Source organism: Rutidosis leptorrhynchoides, chromosome 2 (genome assembly GCF_046630445.1).
Source record: "Rutidosis leptorrhynchoides isolate AG116_Rl617_1_P2 chromosome 2, CSIRO_AGI_Rlap_v1, whole genome shotgun sequence".
In the NCBI taxonomy this organism is placed as follows: domain Eukaryota; kingdom Viridiplantae; phylum Streptophyta; class Magnoliopsida; order Asterales; family Asteraceae; genus Rutidosis; species Rutidosis leptorrhynchoides.
Genome location: NC_092334.1, coordinates 340345213 through 340358305, shown reverse-complemented (window position 1 = coordinate 340358305; position 13093 = coordinate 340345213). Strand labels below are relative to the sequence as shown.

Here is a 13093-nt window from a genome sequence, read left to right as displayed (position 1 = left end):
ACCTGATCCATACCCGAAAGTATGTTTTAATGAATTTACTCGCTCCGTGAGTTAAGGATTTTTTCCCATTGCGAGTTTGAATTAATTTTTGATATTTTGCAGAAAAATATAAGTAATTTAATTTAATTAAACCGAAAAGATGACATCCCGCTAAAATAATTCATGAATTTCAAAACCCCTAAATTCTTCCCCAAATTTCAAACATCAGCTTTTTTTCCAAAAAATTAGCAATCGTCCCTAAAATTCCAATTTCATTATTATTGAGTTTGAGTTCACGAAATATTCCTTTCATCTTCAATGTTATGCGACCTTCAGCCCTAAATTGTTCATTCATTCATGCCTCTTCGCAGATGGAAATCGAGAAAAGTGACTGGTACGTTCCTCTAATTGCAGCCACAATTAGCCTTTTTCATTAAAAATTTCGCCTCAGTTTGTTGTAGCACAACCCTAACCCTAAACCTAACGAAATCTGGCCTAATTACGGCTGAAAGTATCTCCACCAATACAGCTTAAATACTGATTCAGTTTTTCTCTGTGATCTCAAAGGAAATAGGATCGCTAACCCTAGCGAACATGTATTTTTGTTTTATGTTAACCCTATTTTGTTCTTTCAATTACAGTTGCGTTGAGAAACCTTGATTGTGTGTGTGTGTGTGTGTGTGTATATATATATATATATATATATATATATATATATATATATATATATATATATATATATATAAAATAGGGTCAGGATCAATGGGGAAGTAACCAATCGGGGGGAAGCGGGGGGAAGCAAAATTTTTTTTTTTTCATTTTTTTTGAATTTTTTTTTTCCAGTCATCAAGATCACACGAAAATATGAACATTTAGAAGAGACACTTCGTGATTAATATTATTATTTAGGCGGTAAAACGATCGACAAAAATAACATTCAAGATAATATTGTTCGTGAAGAATATGAACGTTTTTTTTCCATGTTTTGTGAAGTAAAATTTAGCCCGATTTAGAGTTTAGGGTTTAGGGTTTGGTGTTTTGGTTTTATTCCATAAACCCAAAACACCAAACCCTAAACCCTAAACCCTAAACCCTAAACTCTAAACTGTTCGTGTTAAAAACTCAATCTAAACCCTAAATCTAAACCCTAAATTTCTAAACCCTAATATCTAAACCCTATAAACCCTAATATCTAAACCCCAATAGCTAAAACCTCAAAATACGCTCGAAAAACACGATAATTGTTATATATTACTTCTTCGAGCGTTTTTCCGCCAAAATAAAAACATTTATCACAAAGTGTCTCTACTAAATGTTCATATTTTCATCTCATCTATAATGTTCGTGAACAAAGTTTTTTCAAAAAACGAAAAAAAAAAATTTGCTTCCCCCCGCTTCCCCCCGAATGGTTACTTCTCTCTTGATCCTACCGCTATATATATATATATATATATATATATATATATATATATATATATATATATATATATATATATATATATATATATATATATATTGTGATCTATTATTGGTTTATTTTGTGTTAATTAAACTTCACTTTATAATCATTATGATGATGATGATTCATCTGAAAGGGGGATGATTTTCATCGAGATTTATGTTAATAATATGTATGTATTTTTCAATTTACAGAACTGCAAATGGGTTGAGTAGCGACCGCATATTATCGCATCTGGAGTTATGGAGGTTGACTTCTTTTTGGCTGACTCAATACAAATTTGATGATTTTTATTAATGTTAAGCATGAGGTATTTTTCTATAAGACAAAACATTTTTTCCTTGATCTATTATTAGCTCTATTGTATTAACTTTAGATTTGTTGATAATGATTTTTGATCAGACAGCGAGGAGACTATGACACCAAATGAGTCAAAGTTAGTATTGCGGTTTTTGTGATAATTACTAAGCTCACCATTGACAATGCATTCCAATTTGCACTAATACATCTCCACAGGTTATGAATACTTGCCCACAGGTAATCTTATTAATCAAAGGTGAAAATGTCAACTCGTTTACTAATGAGTGGATGTATTTAGGTTACGCTTTAGTTAGCTTAAAACAATCAAACAACTAAAAAAAATGATTTGTAAAGATACAGGTCAAAAGTTTTTGAAAGTGTCTATTAATTCATCTTTCTTCTTAAATACCTTTTTAGCACAGTCCTGGCATAAAGTATATGTATTGCTTATAGAGATGGTAAAATGAGTTGGGTAATGGGTTAAAATATACACTTTACTTTATTATTTGTAAAGAGTTTGTTGAAATAATTTTTGTTTTTAATATGATAATAAAATAAAACATATCACTACAATAATCATGTAGTTCATTGTAGTCGATTTAATGGCACCTTATGTATATACATATTGTGCGACTTTTGACCCATTTCCTATCAGCTTGAATATAAAAATTTGACACATACTCCCTCCGTCCCAGATTAATTGTCCCCAGACAAAAAACACACAGTTTAAGAAATGTCATTATCACAATGTACTTTTTTCTTACTTTACTGTTTTACCCTCAACTAATTAATTAGAAATCTCTCTCACCTTTGTAATTTAATTAATTCATTAGGGACAATATTGTAAACTTTATCAAATTTATTTTCCATATTTGGAAGTGGACAATTAATTTGGTACGTCTTAAAAAGGAATACTGGACAATTAATCCGGGACGGAGGGAGTATTAAATAATTGTCTTCTATACAGTACAATTATTTTCTTCGCACCATGGGTCAGAAAGCATCTCATGTTGCCTTGGAATGTGTTTTGCAGTCACATCCGAACATAGTGAACATTCTTTCTTATTAAAATATTCGAGTGCATGTTTTATACATTGTTCTTGTTGATCCCAAGCTTAATGTTCATGTGTTCATTTCTATGAAATATCAGAAAAATGTTGTCATATTTTTCAATGCCATAGGTCTAGTTGGCTAAGTAGTTGTGGACTTGCAGTCTCCAGTAAATGCGTAATGGCATTCTTTTTTATTTTCCTCTAAGTGGTGATTTTTATATTATGATTTGTTGTTTTCTAGCCATGTAGTATGTATATAGACTCTTCTTACTTGTTTGTAATTACTTTGGTAGTGTGGTAAAGGAAAAACTTAGGAAAAAAAATGTTCATTAGTTTGCTTTTTAAATGTTACATAAAAATATACACAAGAAAATTATTGATGTAAGCTTTCTAATCCGGCTTTGATATGATCAATTTGTTATGGTGTGTGGCAGATGTTTGATATATATATTTTTATATGTATGCAGGTGCAAAAGATGGCTAATGAAATTGGTTTGGATTTCAGCGATCAAATCATCTCTTTAAAAAACAAATACCAGCAGGTGAAATTATGGTTACTTCATTTTTAGTTTGAACCGATTATGAACCGATTATATGATTATGATACTTGTAGTTGCATGCTTTTTGTCTCACTTAAACTTGGCTTATTTATAGCCGCCGTATGTCTATTATGACCACTGTTGTAAACGGCGTCCGTTGCGACGCCCGTTGCGGCGTTTTGGTGACTAAACTGTTTCAACCCCGTCCCGTTTTCTTATAAGCCGGTCAACGGTCAAAAGTCAGGTCAACTGAAGGAATAATTGGGTCAACGCCGGTCAAAAGTCAGAAATTCTGTTAAAATCGGTCATAAGTCGGTCAAATCAATCAAAATTGACTTAGTTTAGTATTCCATTTTGTATTATATTAACGCTAATAGCAATTATAGGTACAAACTTGTCAACAAAGATTTTTTAGCTCTAAAATATGTGTAAATATATATTTATATATATAAAAGTCAACATTAGTCAACATCCGTTTCGAACCCGTCTCGACCCCGTTTTTTTCCGTTGCGACGTTTTGAGGTCGCTACCGTTTCGACCCCGCCTCGCGTCTTTTTCAACCTTGATTATGACGATGATGACTTGTCATTGCTGCTAACTATTTATGTTTTTTTTTGTAGGCTCTTTAAGAGCTGTGTACGCACCTGACACCAATACAATTAGTTAATATAGCTAGACACCCTAATAGACCAAATTTTCCTGACCATGTCTTCAACATTACTAATAAGGTCAAGTACTCGATGCTCTTCAAGTATTCTAGTTTTTTTATGTTAAAGTTTTAAATTTGTTAGGTTAATGTAATTTATATGAAATGAATTTTTTGTGTTTTCTGATGTAGCAGGGTATGATGATCCCAATAGTTATCTATTCGCTCAAAGGTCATATAAAGTCACATTATAGAACCCTTATAAATCCACTTTTGTTGTAGTTAAGATTAATCTTTTATAACGTGCACCTTTATGTTTATATATGGATGATTTATTTGTAGGTGGTACGTGATGATTGATAAAGATACATGCTGATTCAAGACGTTTTGTGTTGCTTTTCACTGTCTTTACTTTGTTTGTCAAATGTTATTTGAAGTCTTTATATGTTACATTATTTATGAAATTTTTTATGTTTAGTGTTTTTCATGTTATGAGAATAATTTATTGAAATATAATTATGTTTTATTTCATATTTTCTTTTTTAATATAAATTATTAATTATTAATTAGGTGTCTATTTTCATATTAAATAAAATTCGGATCCAATAAAACCGCCCAAAATTAGAAAATCAAATCGGATTCTAATATCTGAACCGGATTCGAATATTCGAAGTGGATCCGAATACCCGAATCGGAACCGAATCCGAACCGGAACTGAATATCCGAACCATATTTCGAATATTGATTCGGAACTACTATGACCTTATAGGACGCCGTATAATTATGTCGTAATAAACTTGATATAACATCATTATATTAGGACCTATTTTGACTTGTTAATTTAGGACTTTTTTTGGGGTACTAAAATAACATTTGCGCATATTATGACCTTTTAATATATCGTTATATTAGAACCCTTTTTATTGGTACTAATGTAGTATTTATTTATAATAAGACTTTTATTTGGGTACTAAAATAAATATGAGACCATTTTTATTAGTCCTTACGAAATATAAAATTTAAATAGGACTCTTTTGTTGGTACTAATATAAATTATTTTTAGTTTTGGGACCCTTTTGTATGTCTCAATCTAAATAAAAGTCACTTGATATGTACTTGTAAGGACTATTGTGTGTGGTCGTTAATTATATTATAGGACTCGATAATTGGTTTCATAATCTTATTACCTTTTAGGACACTTTTTTTGCGTCTATACTTTATACGACCGCCTTAGTTGGTACACATCTCCTGTTAGTCCTATCAGACGAAAAGGTCCTATAAAGTGACATTATAGGACCAATTTGGGTGTCCTATATGTACACTTTTGTTGTAGTGTATTTAAGCAACAATGTTACGAGGTAATGAAAACTATTGTATTTAAGTGTGGTTGATGACTATTATAAGTTCTTGGAATTCAAAATGTTCATGTGTGAAACTGTTGCTGTCAAGTGAGATATGAATGGTGGAGTATGAGAACATGAAGTTAATCCCCTGTTGACTTTGAAATGCCAACAAGTCATGACTAATATAGGAGTCGGAAGGCTGGCTGTAAGCGCCCTTATTATATACTCATGGATTGAGTCCATCATTCACAAAGATTTCATATTAACTTGAGCATGAATAATCCCAGGTTCACATAGACAGGTATGAAGACACTCTAATGCAGTGACTTTCGACTATGTGATGATCAATGAAAATCAATTTATCAAGTCCTTGCTAAATCTGTGATTATTGTCGGGATTGTATGAATTTCCAAAATGAGTAAGGGCGATGTAAGGACATGGTGTCACTTGCCTATTGTTAAACCATTACTATATGATCATTTAATGATACAACTAACGTGCTTTTAACACCGAAACGAAATCGTAAGATTTTTCAGGTAAACGGTTAACGCTTCAAAGGTCATGACTTATTGTTTAGGTACAACAAATTACGCGATGTTTGACCTTAAGTAACGTAATGATAATCATATCAATGCTACCTTTGATCATATGGAGTGTGTGAGGGATCACATGTTTTTTTTTTCAATATTGTGAAGGAAATATATATATATATATATATATATATATATATATATATATATATATATATATATATATATATATATATATATATATATATATATACTACAGCCTTAACTGGCCCGAAATGTGGATACGCTAGAGTATGATGAAATGTCCCGTTCATATTGATTATAAACGTTCTATATTAATTGATTTCGTTGCGAGGTTTTGACCTCTATATGAGACGTTTTTCAAAGACTGCATTCATTTTTAAAACAACCATAACCTTTATTTTATCAATAAAAGTTTTAAAAATATTACGTAGATTATCAAATAATGATAATCTAAAATATACTGTTTACACATGACCATTACATAATGGTTTACAATAGAAATATATTACATCGACATATGTTTCTTGAATGCAGTTTTTATACAATATCATACAAACATGGACTCCAAATCTTGTCCTTATTTTAGTATGCAACAGCGGAAGCTCTTAGTATTCACCTGAGAATAAACATGCTTTAAACGTCAACAAAAATGTTGGTGAGTTATAGGTTTAACCTATATATATCAAATCGTAACAATAGACCACAAGATTTCATATTTCAATACACATCCCATACATAGAGATAAAAATCATTCATATGGTGAACACCTAGTAACCGACATTAACTAGATGCATATATAAGAATATTCCCATCATTCCGGGACACCCTTCGGATATGATATAAATTTTGAAGTACTAAAGCATCCGGTACTTTGGATGGGGTTTGTTAGGCCCAATAGATCTATCTTTAGGATTCGCGTCAATTAGGGTGTCTGTTCCCTAATTCTTAGATTACCAAACTTAATAAAAAGGGGCATATTCGATTTCGATAATTCAACCATAGAATGTAGTTTCACGTACTTGTGTCTATTTTGTAAATCATTTATAAAACCTGCATGTATTCTCATCCCAAAAATATTAGATTTTAAAAGTGGGACTATAACTCACTTTCATAGATTTTTAATTCGTCGGGAAGTAAGACTTGGCCACTGGTCGATTCACGAACCTATAACAAATATGTACATATATATCAAAGTATGTTCAAAATATAATTACAACATTTTTAATACGTTTTACTGTTTTAAATTTATTAAGTCAGCTGTCCTCGTTAGTAACCTATAACTAGTTGTCCACAATTAGATGTACAGAAATAAATCAATATATATTATCTTGAATCAATCCACGACCCAGTGTATACACGTCTCAGGCTAGATCACAACTCAAAGTATATATATTTTTGGAATCAACCTCAACCCTGTATAGCTAACTCCCACATTACTGCATATAGAGTGTCTATGGTTGTTCCAAATAATATATATACATGGGTCGATATGATATGTCAAAACATTTGCATACGTGTCTATGGTATCCCAAGATTACATAATATATTAGAATACATGTATAATACAATATAAGTTAGCTAGGATATGATTTGTATAGATTTGTTAAACATTTCCCGTAGCTAAAATAATCAAAAAATATCCAATCTTGTTTTACCCATAACTTCTTCATTTTAGATCCGTTTTGAATGAATCAAATTGCTATGGTTTAATATTGAACTATAATTTAAGAATCTAAAAATAAAAAGTATAGGTTTATAGTCGGAAATTTAAGTTACATATCAATTACTAAAGAGGTAGTCATTTCCGTCGAAAAAACGACATCTTGATGACCATTTTGGAAAACATACTTTCACTTTGAGTTTAACCATAATTTTTGGATATAGTTTCATGTTCATAAGAAAAATCATTTTTCCAGAAGAATAACTTTTAAATCAAATTTTATCATAGTTTTTAATTAACTAACCCAAAACAGCCCGCGGTGTTACTACGACGGCGTATGTCCGATTTTACGGTGTTCTTCGTGTTTCCAGGTTTTAAATCATTAAGTTAGCATATCATATAGATATAGAACATGTGTTTAGTTGATTTTAAAAGTCAAGTTAGAAGGATTAAATTTTGTTTGCGAACAAGTTTAGAATTAACTAAACTATGTTCTAGTGATTACAAGTTTAAACCTTCGAATAAGATAGCTTTATATGTATGAATTGAATGATGTTATGAATATCATTACTACCTCAAGTTTTCTGGATAAAGCTACTGGAAATGAGAAAAATAAATCTAGCTTCAAAGGATCCTTGGATGGCTTGAAAGTTCTTGAAGCAGAATCATGACACGAAAACAGTTCAAGTAAGATTTTCACTCGAAATAAGATTGTTATAGTTGTAGAAATTGAATCAAAGTTTGAATATGAATATTACCTTGAATTGGAAAGATAACCTACTATAAATAACAAAGGTTCCTTGATCTTAGATGATTACTTGGAATGGATTAGAAAGCTTGGAAGTAGACTTGCAAACTTGGAAGTATTCTTGATTTTTATGAAACTATACTTATGGAATTTATGAAGAACACTTAGAACTTGAAGATGGAACTTGAGAGAGATTAATTAGATGAAGAAAATTGAAGAATAAAAGTTTTTTTAGGTGTTTTTGGTCGTTGGTATATGGATTAGATATAAAGGATATGTAATTTTGTTTTCATGTAAATAAGTCATGAATGATTACTCATATTTATGTAATTTTATGAGATATTTCATGCTAGTTGCCAAATGATGGTTCTCACATGTGTTAGGTGACTCACATGGGATGCTAAGAGCTGATCATTGGAGTGTATATACCAATAGTACATACATCTAAAAGCTGTGTATTGTACGAGTACGAATACAGGTGCATACGAGTAGAATTGTTGATGAAACTGAACGAGGATGTAATTGTAAGCATTTTTGTTAAGTAGAAGTATTTTGATAAGTGTCTTGAAGTCTTTCAAAAGTGTATGAATACATATTAAAACACTACATGTATATACATTTTAACTGAGTCGTTAAGTTATCGTTAGTCGTTACATGTAAATGTTGTTTTGAAACCTTTAGGTTAACGATCTTGTTTAATGTTGTTAACCCATTGTTTATTATATCAAATGAGATGTTAAATTGTTACATTATCATGATATTATGATATATAATATATCTTAGTATGATATATATACAGTTAAATGTCGTTACAATGATAATCGTTACATATATGTCTCGTTTCGAAATCATTAAGTTAGTAGTCTTATTTTTACATATGTAGTTCATTGTTAATACACTTAATGATACATTTACTTATCATTTAACATAATTAATCAAGTGTATCAATATCTTAATATGATTCATATGTACCTAGTAAGACATTGTTATAACGATATTCGTTATATATATTGTTTCAAGTTTCTTAATTCAATAAACACAATTTTATGTACATAACTCATTGTTAAAATACCTAATGAGATACTTACTTATCATAATATCATGTTAACTATATATATAATCATATATATGTCATCATATAATTTTTACAAGTTTTAACGTTCGTGAATCACCGGTCAACTTGGGTGGTCACTTGTCTATATGAAACCTATTCCAATTAATCAAGTCTTAACAAGTTTGATTGCTTAACATGTTGGAAACACTTAATCATGTAAATATCAATTTTATTTAATATATATAAACATGGAAAAGTTCGGGTCACTACATATGATGAGGTTCTTTTAATTGCTATGGTAGTTTTCAGATGGGATTAGGGTGAGTTTAGCTCAAACCGCAGCCCACTAGAAAATGGAAAAATTTCAGGTGGTGTTTATAATATCGTTGTTTGAAAATTCAAATGAAATCCTTGCGAGTGGTTGTCGCTTATCTTTGACGGGTTTCCTAATGGATTTATGATAATCTACACCAGGAGCGTAATTAAAGATAACATGAGGCGTTCTTTGAAGAAATTTCTGGGGTGCCACTACATGTCATTTAAGAATATGCATCCTACCTTCCAGCGAGGATATGGTAGTGATTAAGCGTGATAATTATGCGTTAACGATAAAGAGGTAGGTTGTTTAAGAAAGAATGAATGCAAAGTTCACAACGTTTACGATATAGGAGAGATTACCCTTCATGTAATAACATTGAGATTTTCGAATGAATGGCTTAGGAATTTTTCTTTGATTCACTTTCTATTCCATATGTCATGATATTAGAATTTCTATATGAATTACTGTAATATAAATACGTTGGCCAGACGTCATTATATTTCACTAATTCATTTTTCCACTCCAATATCACCCCATAAGGTCAGGATACGTGATTGATAGTGCTCCAAATGAACATATAATTAGGCGCAATATCATTCCAATATGTAAAGCTTTTAGTTACAATTGATCTATTTTTAAGTTGTAATCGTTTAAATAAATAAATGCGAAGACGAAGCACGAAGATTAAAGAATTGAAGAAAAAGTGCCACTAAAACTGGAAAAGGGTCCTTAAAGCCATAGTGCACTCAAAAGCGTCCTAAAAAGTGAGTTAAAAGACTTGCGCGGATTTTGGGAGTTAAGGAAAATAATTTTTTGTGCAAATTACAAATTGCGAAACGCAAAGTACAAGATATCTACGCATACAAGATTTCCTATGGTCTACACGCATAAAATGAAAGTTGTGGAGCTCTGAGTTACGAACGTTTTGGCTTTTGAATCACTTAAATCCGACTTCATATGACAAAGTTATGCCCAAATTAGTGAAGACACGTAAGTTGCTGGGTTTTTAGAATTAATCAGGCCCAAGAAGTAGCCCATGAAGCTTCCTTACCAGCCCAAGATTTGCCTATAAATAGAGGAGTTCCCCAACTCATTTAGACATCAGAGGAGAGCTCAGACGCTCCACTTTCTCTCTCACACACACTTTCTCTCTCTAGATTCCATCTGCCATCCGCCCAACTCCATGGCGCATGACCTCATCCTCCCAGCTCCAAGGCACATGACCTCAGCCGCCCAGCTCCATGGCACATGACTTCAACCGCCCAGCTCCAAAGCCGCCCAGCTTCAAGGCCGCCCAGCTCCAAAGCACACTACACATCTCATGTCGTTGGACAGTACACATCATATTTTCTCATATATGACTCAGCAATATATTTTATCACTCAGGATACAGGCAGAACATACGTAAGCCCTATTTTAAGATTGACTTAAGCCACACCATGGTTTTAGACCATGATTCGCGTCTGCAGGGATTCGTCCCGAGAGTAAACGTCAATCGGCAAACTACTCCTCACATGGTTCATTCTACCTTGCACTAGTATGTATTTACCTACTTTCTAATAGAGAAATACGTACTAACATATGGCGTCATCCGATTCTATGACTAGAACAAAAAGGTCAGAATACACAATATAGTTGTTCGTCATCCGGACTACAAAAATGTTACATTCTGACTTATAGAAAGTACTCCGCCATCCATATTTCGGTTACCTACTTAAAACAACTTCAGACTTCTTCCAGCTGGTTACCTATTGACATCACTAATTTTGAGTTAGTTAAAACAAAAGACATGGAGCTTTCGTGGTCCGTACAGCATCATCCGTACAACAACAAAATATTACCTGCACCTTTTATACAAAAAGACGTTAACGTTTCCGTCATCCGGACAGCGTGATTCAGTATTTGAAAAAATCACATTCATGTTCACCCGTACAAATGATTTTATCCACATGGTTATACGTGTCAGTGAAGTGAAACTATAAAAATAAATGTCATACGTGCCATACCCTTACACCTCATCACTTCTTGTCAAATTTTAATCAAAACCTCACTACCACCTCTCCGAAGCCTAGTTGCCAGCACAAGTTATACAACGAATTTTTAATACAAAATAGGTGACCTTGACATTAGCCATCTGTCACACTGTATCTAAGAAAATATCTGTTCAACACTATCACTATCATATATTGTGGAATTCCCAAACACACTACAAAAACCGCCGTCTGACTTCTTAAACTGGCTTCCGATACAACTTTTGTTAAGCTTATTTAGCTGGTTACCGTCCTCCGCCAACCTCATATCAGTTCTTTATGCAACACACAACATCAATGGTAGCGAGGTAAATTACCTGGGCAACGATGATCATATACACGCATATGCTAACCGCTAGTCGCTATCTGTAATCCAGATTTCAAAAGTTGCTATATTCTGACTATTGTCATCCGTTCTACGTGGAAAGGATCAAAGAAACATATATATTGGTGTTACATAATTAATGCATCCTCCGTACTTCGTCAAGAGCCTAAGGCATGTTATCAGATCTAGTAGACGGGATAGAACGTTATCATTTGAACAAACATTTGAAAGAAAGGAACTACAGTTACAATTAGCCGTATTTTTTGATGATCATTATATCATCCGTCCTCCGTCTTACTCATTTGCCTTGACGTTTCAAAGTTACATGCACTCATATATCTGAATAAAGTCTGAACATTTACAGCTACAATGAACACTCAATAGATAGATGGTTAAATAAACTATGAGCAACACAGATAATTTTGGGCTGATGTGGTCATCCAATACCGTCTTCCGTCATCAGTTGCCGCTTGCCATTATTAGCTTTTAATTGCCGTCAACAGATATCGTTTTTCATTATTCGCCATGGATTTTCATCATCAGATTTTGTTTACCGTCATTTAGACTCTGGGTTCCGTCATAAGTTCAAAGTTATTAAATTTCTGCGCCGTTCGCCACTTACCGTCCACCAGCACCGGCTATATTAAACTAATCAACAGTGAGCGCAAAATTAGTACAACTCTGAAGTTACAATAGATGGATCACCAATCTCTATTTTCGGTCCTCCGGCCTCGGATCAACCATCTACTCAAGTAAAATTATGTACACCGACATCAAACATTCGGGTTCCGCCTTCCGACACAATCTATGATGCTAATTCAAAGTTCGAAAAAACATTTTATTTTATAAATTGGTATGAACGTGTACTACATACAAGAAGTTAAAACCAGAAGACCATAAAGGAATATGATAACAATAAAGAAGGTGTAGCAGTAGCTGATATGAAGTAATTGGGGGAAAGATTTCTTTTGACAAGATATACACCAAACATCACGCATTATGATCAGTTGAGGTTAAAACATCACTGAAGGGATCAACAAGATTTGTGTCTATAAAAAAAAAACATATCCGTTTTTGGGAATCAA

General features: G+C 32.4%; 1 long non-coding RNA gene across 1 annotated transcript; it reads left to right on the top strand.

The window, feature by feature from the left end:
• The first annotated feature begins 1844 nt into the window (after positions 1-1844).
• Positions 1845-4466, top strand: LOC139891928 (uncharacterized). The gene is made up of 5 exons (XR_011773912.1): positions 1845-1975; positions 3258-3332; positions 3950-4057; positions 4171-4207; positions 4318-4466. It is a non-coding gene; the product is annotated as an uncharacterized lncRNA (long non-coding RNA).
• Positions 4467-13093: the final 8627 nt, after the last annotated feature.